Raw genomic sequence first — 8,444 nt, 5'->3', positions numbered from 1 at the left:
GTGTCGATTTAGCGCTACCGCCTGTGATTGCAGCTCAGGTTGTTGTACCTCACATCTGCATTGACGAAGGGGTGGGAAGTGGGGTAATCAAAACCGAAGGGAACTTCCAATGTGAATGTAGCACTACACACAAAAAGTTCAGTGCTGAAAAGCAGGTGGAACTCTTATTTAGATTTAAGAAAAAAATATGCACTGTAAGGCGACCGAGGGGACATTAATGCCCTTTGAATGATCTTCTCTATTCAACAGAGTGAAAGGTCAGGGCACTTAGCTGACCGTTGTGCACAACGTGTGGTATGTACACCCAGTAGACATACCCAGATAAAAAAAAAACATTCAGTTTGTGAGGGCATGTTTTGATGTTGTTGCTGTTGCTGTGGCTAACATTTTAACATATGGCGCATACTTATCAAAGGCTCAAACATATTTGGTGACAAGCTGAACGATAACATCAATTTTCTTGCTGCTACCCATAAGTTCATTCACAAATATCCTCTTAAATTTAATTTACTGTTTTTTTTTTTTGTTTTTTTATCACACGATCACCTAGGGAATATGGGATCTTATAACTACGTATGTAAAAAAAAATACAAAAACAAACAAAAACAAACAAAAAACAATACAGAACATGGGTTCCCCCCTCTGACCACACTGTGAATCGGGTGTCCATGCTGTTTAAGCATGCAGGGTTTGACCCCATTATGGAATGTACTTTACATACACACACACACCAACACTCACAACATGACGTTAGTGTGTGCATGTTCTTGAGCAAACCCCCAAACAAAGCAATGAGTCAAAAGGACAGCACAATGACGTCGACCCTTGGAGCACCTGCTCGTCTCCTGAAAACGATGTTGCACAGCGAGGGGCTGCTAATGTCATCCACCGTCGTGCTACGACAGTCTCGCGTCTCCAGTCAATAGTTAGCAGCTCTCCATTCGAACACCCTTTCTATTTATAGTGGCATAGCAGTGTCCAGGCTCATCCCAATCCTGTGTTGTTGTTTTTTTAAAAATCTCTCCCCTCCCTTCCTCATTCCTCCCAAGTCTTGAAGACATTTATCAACAGCCTTGGTGGCAGGCTGTATAATCAGCTTTGCGGAGGAAAAGGAGAGAGGCCTTCTCTCAAAACAAATATGAGAATGAAAGGCAGAGGGAGAGAGACAGAGGGAGAGATCCTAGCTAGTTTTAACAGCCTGATCGTGATGAAAAAGTGATGTTAATAAGAGGTTAGGTTACATGGGAAACTGTCCGTGTGTCTTTCCTCATATATACTTGCTATGATGGCAAAATACCCTCCATTATATCAGACCTCAGTGATCAGAACCTCACACTGGATCAACATTAAAGATGCATGGTTCAATGGTAGTTTCTGGTTTGGGTGCAAACTTGAAGTTTTCCACCATAAAGACTCAAGCACAACCATATTCGAGGGGGTGTGTGTCTTCTCCAGTTGGTGTTAAGCGCCACCTCTCTCCATCCCAAACTCTTCCAGAGCAGTCTAGTTTCCAGACCCAGCATGTCGTGAAAAAAAGGGGTAACGTCAAATGTCCGTTTTTCCCCTTTAGCTACCTCTACTACACATCTACCGCCCATATATACTTCCTCTATATCTCGTTCTCTTCCTCCGCCCCTCCCCTCAAAAGACTATTTCGTTGGCATTTCTGCCCCTTCTTACCCGTACCTTCTCTCTCCTTACTCTACATTTTTTAGTCTCTCTCACTCTTGTCTTTCTATTTCTCTCTCTCTCTCTGTCTCTCCTGTCTTCTTGATGTTCCAGAGAGTAAATAATGACGGCTGATACATGGGCTTCAGGGGGCAGAGGTCATTGGGTCGTAACCCCTTGGCAACAGCTCTCAGACTGAGGCATCAGCCAGATTATCACCACTGACACTGCAGTGATTTACAGTCCTGGTTCCCAGGAAGGGGTGCAGTCCTGGACAACAAGACATTTGGACATTTCGAGAATTCACTTTGGTTCGTGTTAATTCCTGTCGAACGGCTGAATTTACAACCCAGTCCAGGACGCACATTGATCCTTTCCCAGGGTGTGAGCTGATAGGCCTGTCAGAAACCGTCTTTCAACTTGTCTTAAGCCTGAAATCGACACAGTAGTTCTACCTAAAAAAAATGTAAAGACAGGGACTTTTTGTAACAGAGAATAGGCTACTCGAAGTCAGGGTGAGAGTTGACAAGAAGAGTGTTGTATAGGCAAGGAAGAGTTCCACGTGTGAGACAGACTTGATCGTGACCTCAAGCTCAAACAACTGTCACTGTTGTTGTTTATACAGAATATATCCTATCTCTTGCTCTCTCTCTCTCTCTGAGAACCGTCTGAATTAATTTTTTCTACTGTGGAAACCGTCCTGTCACATGGTCTATGTGTACTTTTAGTGTAGTTAAACAATAGTTTGTAGTCCAAAAATACAGTCTTGAGCTGTGGATTTCAGTGTGTGAACTATGTTATATTTGTGTGGATGAGGAAAGTGCCAACAAGAGCCTGATTAAGATTAGCTTTTGCAAAATCGTTTTTGTGCATTTAGACTTGCTCATTCTGGAGTGCTGGTGTCCATATCTACGTCATTTTGATGATTTTAGGTCAAACATAAAGAAAATGTAAAGAAATATTGGAAGCAATATTGTAGCATGTTGTCCAGTTTTGTGTTTTTGTTATGTCTGTTGTATGAACCTTTGAATTTACAAACAAATTTTGAATGAATAGGTTTACATGTACTTTTTTGTAAAACTGTAAGTTAAAAATAATAAAAATGCTGCTATTTGATAAGTGAAATATACAAAATATTTTAGTTTAAAAAAATGTCTGGTCTGTTGATTAGAAAAGTGCTCTTGGTGACAGAAGAGCATGAAACGAGGTGTAACTCTAAGTAACCTAGACGCAGTAATAAAAGTCAACCTGTGCCAAAATAGTACATGCGCAGCTTCTCAAAACAGTAGATGTGTGATCAAACATTAGATACCAATATGTCCTGTAGATGCATTGATCAAGTGCCAATCAGTCTATATCTTTTAGTTTAAGAGAAAAGATAATCAAACGCATAACGTAAAAAAACAAAGGCAGACACAGAGCAATGTTAGTGTTGTTTTACCCCATATTTACATAGAGTAAGAAAATAATGATTGTTTTTTTAATGCATCCATATGGGTTTTTTACACGTGTTGTCCATGCATCCTGTGCATTAGTTTCAATTGTGGCTTTGGCATTCAGAACTGCATTCTTTCTTCATAATGTCTCTATAGGTTGGCATGGAGTAGGCATTAACATACTATAAGTATTCATATTAACCACCATTTATGATCAAGAAAGTGTGTTTTGTGGAGTTAGGTGTTATCTTTTTGCACGTCTCTATTGCATGATATCAAAGTGAACTACAGGGTGGGGAAGGGAATCAAAACAAACACAAAAAAAAGAAAAAAAATTCTGAAAAAAGAAATATTTTTGAGACGTGTCTGCATGCGTCAATTACAGAGCACTGTTTCATTTTTCCTCCATTTCTACACTTTCTTAAGTTCTTTATATTTTTTTCATATCTTTTTCCCCCACGCAGCTAGGTGGGAGGGCGCCCATCATGGGTCTATGTGCATGGATCTAAACGTGTAACCATGGCAACCTGGGTCAGAAAATCCTGAAAACTGGCAGATAGTGTTGTGTTGTTTCGGCAGGGTAAAATGCAGCGGAGAAATGTAGAATGTATGTGTGTATATGTCGTTCTTTATTTGTCTGCTGATCTTTTTGTCGTTGTTGTAATCAGTATATGCATATAAATGTATTTTAATCAGAATGAAGGTTACACTATGCCTCACAGAGCTCATTGTAAAAACATTCTTGTCAACTCTTGAGCAATTCTGTAAAATAGCGGATGCAATTTGAATGAACGTCCTGGCACTAATAACCAGTCTGTTGATAAATGAGATCAGAATAGGACTACAGTTTCACACTACTATTAAGTGCATTCATCCTGAAAGTCAGTAACAGCCCATGCACAATTTCAGCATGTATTTGTTTGGAGTCTGGAGACTTACATTGGTGTGGCATTCAGTATATGATCTTTACTGCCTACTTTCCATTTTGAATTGCAATACCTACCACTCAATGTAAGACAGAGCCCATTGGCCATGTCTCTGTCTTCTTATTTCAATTATTACTATTTAATTGAACTGTTTGTCTATGAGTATTATTTCAGTGTGTGTGTGTGTGTGTGTCTGTATGAGCGTTTGTTCATGTATGTCCACTGTGTGGAAGGTGAGAGTGAGATATCTTTTCTCCATGTTCTCTTCTTACATTCCGTGGAATAGTAGGCCTACGACTTTATGTTAGTCTGTCTGTGTGTTCCTTCCCCACACACTTCATGTGCTCAGTTAACACATCTTTGTGAACGTCACAACTTTCAAAACCATTTGATTGATCAAACTTTGACTGTTAGGGGATAGTTACGCTTTTGTGGTAGTTGAATTGTGATATTTAAGTATTGTGAACCCGAAAGGAAAACGTTTTTGCTCTTTAAAATGTTGCAGTCATTATAATGTGGCACTTGAATGCAACTATTACTCTATGGCCATTTGTAGTGCTCTGATTGACTCTCGCGTCAGGTAACATAACACTTGCTTCCCTTGGGGAAACAGCCCTAAATGTGCAATGGCAAACAGTTAGCTCCCTGGCAACTGTAGAGGAAGCTGTCCCTATTTGAACCACAAATACCAGCATTGTGCACAATTAAATCAAACAATTGGACTCCAGGTTCCATTACAATTCCATGGCAACTAATTTACTTCTGGCTTTACGTACTGCGATTAATAACATTATAATCTTTTTTGTGGTCAGCTCCATTCATGGCTAGACTTCCAATATTGCCACAGGAGTTTGCCAGATTTTACCTAGTCACCACATGCACCTGTGTCAGCATGACATTAATGTCTGTCAAGATGTAACTGCACCCTAGCAGACTTTTGACTGCAGCACATAGATGAGCAGTGCAAATTAGTGTTAATTGACATCAACAGGTGTTGCAGGTTTCTTGATATAGACTGGAGCTTCTGCCCTGCTCTCTTTTCAGAGGGCCACACAGGCTGGGAGCGACACCGTCCTGCAAACTCATGTTTGCTTTAGTGTTGGGCTCACTGTCATGCTTTAGTTTTGTGCCCAAATATCTGGTGTCGCTTCAGTGTCTTGCATGTAGCTGAAAACCTGAGCATCACCTTGTGTACGCATTGGCAGGGTTGTTTTCATTCCCAACAGAAGGGGTCAAGTTTAGCGTTAACCTATATGTCGATCTAAAAAATTGCACTTTGTATCTGTCATGTTGTGTGAGCAGGACTAGTGAATTTATGCTATTGTAATGAGTTTATTTGAACAGTCTGTCTGTATGTGTGTGTTTCAATGTGTGTAGCACTGTCTGACATTATCAGAATGACCCATATGGTTGTCGTGGTTACCTCCCTCCCTTATCTTTCCCCTTACATATCTACTGAGTGCCAAACAGAGGCAGGAGCATTCCAGGGTTGTCCATGTCTTTCTTTCTACCCATTTTTATCCTCAAATGGAATATGTTTGTTCCTTTCCATAACAAAAAGATACACATCAACCAGTTCATACAAAATGAGTGGACGTAGATGGCTTGGTCAGGACCGGATAAAGGACAGGCTCATTAACACCAGCTAACAATCGCTAATTTTATCTAAAAACGAGCAGAACACTCTGAGAGTGTAGACCTCCGCCAAGGCCAGTATGCCTCATCTTGTTAAAGAAAGAGAAACAAATTCCAGGATCTGGCTCTTGATCAAGATCTGCTCCAAAATGTTATTTGTTCTTCTTTGGCCCATGCTCCATTTGTCCACCAGGTTTCATGTAAACCAGCCTTTTTTTTATTATTTATTTTTTTATAATAATCCTTCTGACAGATAAACAAACAGACTGAGCCAAAAAAACATAACTTCCTTGGCGGATGTAACGAGAATATACTATGCTGATAGAGCATTGGTTTTTGTAGGCTAAAGTATACCATGACAAGACAAAACAACACTACCCTATAAGGCTGGATAATGTATAACAAACAGTTGTGGCACTGTTTGCATGTGCAAGCTAATACTTACCATGAGTGAGCTTTTAGCCACATGGTGCTTGTTAAGGTTGCTATAACTGGCTAAAGCTACATTTATCTCTCTGTTCTTCCATGTCTATTGTAAGATTGTTCCCCACAATTTCCCTCAATCAGGTCTCTTGGTCATATTTTTAACACCCTCATAGGGATGAAAAATGTGCTCCTCTGCTAGAGATGGGCATGTACGATGTGTCAACGCCTGTCATAGAGTTTCCCTTTGGTCCATGACTTTTGAATTTAACTCCAGTGACCTTCTTTTGACCTTCTGTCATTCATTCAACCTATTTGGAGTTCTCACACTGACTCCATTGCCAAACTCTGGAAACAAATTTGTGCATTATTCATTTTCAGTCATTTTTTTGTCATGAGACAATTACAGGACTTAAATGCTGACAAAAACGTTGAATGAAAAGATAAGGAAAGACTTTTTTCAATGGCAAACTTATTGATTGTTTTTTTTATTATATTATTATTATCATTAATGTTGAGAATGGAGTCCATTAAAATATTATGAAAATATGACGTGACTGGCAGCATGAATTGAAATTGTGGTTCACAGGTGAAAGTTTAACATGAATTGGTAATTGGTAGCCTTACACTGTGGTTGATTACATTTTCCTATACATCAGTGTTTAGGGCAGTGTTCTTTCAGTATGTATGAAAGGGCTTTCTTTTCCCACATTTCATATGTCTCAAATGATGACAGCCTCTGGAAACATCTAAACAAGCCACCTCACAAAGACTCAGAGTTAATGTAACCATTTATTTGTGTACTGTTCACTAACACACAAATGCCAAAACTCGACATGCCTAATGTATATATAAATAAATATATATATATATATAAATCTGTTATAGATACTGCCAAAAGGCAGGAAGTCCATAGAATGGAACAATCGGGTAGAGGGAAGAACAAAGTCTGTACTCTATGTTGCATTGAATGTATAAGTGACAGGCCACAGATGCTTTTCGCTGCCAGTCATGGTCCTTCCACTGGGATATACCATACAGTAAGTTGTTTATTTTTAACATGTTACATACTGTCAATAAATGAGAGCAGCAGAAATGAATGGGGGATGACTGGAGAGTTTAATATTTGTCTTTTTTTTAATGATATGATTATTATTACTATTGATTTGTTTTAACATCATTGATTATGAGAATCAAAGGGTCGTAAATATTTAATGTGACTGTAGTATTGTGTTTGTAAACAAAAACTATCAGTGAGTTGTGTTTCTTGACCTGTGGATTACCAGTGAAGTCAGCATCTCAGTGTTAATATATTGATTTTTTTAAAGATTATTTTCTGACGGCAACAACGAAGAGTCATTATAAATGTTCATTTTAGCACCACCTGTCTTCTGTTGTCTTATTCCCCTCCTTCATGTATAGCTCTCTCACTCCCTTTCCCCTATCTCTCTCCCCCCCTCTCTTTCTGTCTTATGCTTTTTTTTGTTCAGTTTGCCACCCTTGTACACCATTATAAGTCCAGTTGGATGAAACAAGAAAAAAGTAAGCAAGTTACATGCACCAACATAAAGGTACATTTGATAGAAATCCAACACAGTGTGTTTTCCAAATCTGCAATGTGTCTCTCATATCGCCATTATTTAGTTATCCAGCTGCAGGGAGTGTGTGACACTGCAATGACACGATTAACTTTATTCCACTCAGCCTCTGATCATGCTGTCCAAGCTCCAAGTACTCAACACAGTTAGCTAGCTGCCCCAGCAATCTTGTTTCGTAAGAAGTGGCATTTCACAATTCAATCAATTCCTTAATGAGAGATAAGCAAAATGCCCTCTGTCTCCATTGTCTCCATCAGAGAGAGGCCTGGCATCCTAACTGGAAAATAAATCAACTTTGACAGTCAGTCCTCCTCAAACTTAAGTGGCCATTTAAAAATAAAAAATAGTGTAAAAATGTAAAAATAGTGTACTACTTATGGAACAATTGGACAGACATTGACCCGTATATCTGCGTAATTATATATCTCAATCCTATTTATTTTAAGGCCTACGTTTAGCATACGATGCCTGAACATCTGCCAATGTGTTTTTTAAGAGTCAAGAATCGATGGATATTTGTAGTCTTGAAGAAATGTTCCACAAAACAACACATTATAGCTTTAGATTGAATATTCAAGTTAATTTGTTTTTTAATTTTCATTATCATAATCATTGTTTTCATATCTTGAAATGCACATCATTTCTAACCACTTTTCAATATTAGCACACACCCCTCTCTCGCCATCCTCAAACTGACAGATCATCTCTAGAACATTCTGTATAGCACATACCTTGATACACCACACATTCACCAAACA

The sequence above is a fragment of the Alosa pseudoharengus genome, unplaced genomic scaffold, assembly GCF_046254945.1.
Source record: "Alosa pseudoharengus isolate Yale_2024_CS ecotype anadromous, Long Island Sound unplaced genomic scaffold, YU_APseudo_1.1 YU_APseudo_1.1_scf_8, whole genome shotgun sequence".
NCBI classification, from domain to species: Eukaryota; Metazoa; Chordata; class Actinopteri; order Clupeiformes; family Clupeidae; genus Alosa; species Alosa pseudoharengus.
The sequence above is the reverse complement of the archived record's forward strand: the minus strand, read 5'-3'. Positions refer to the sequence as shown.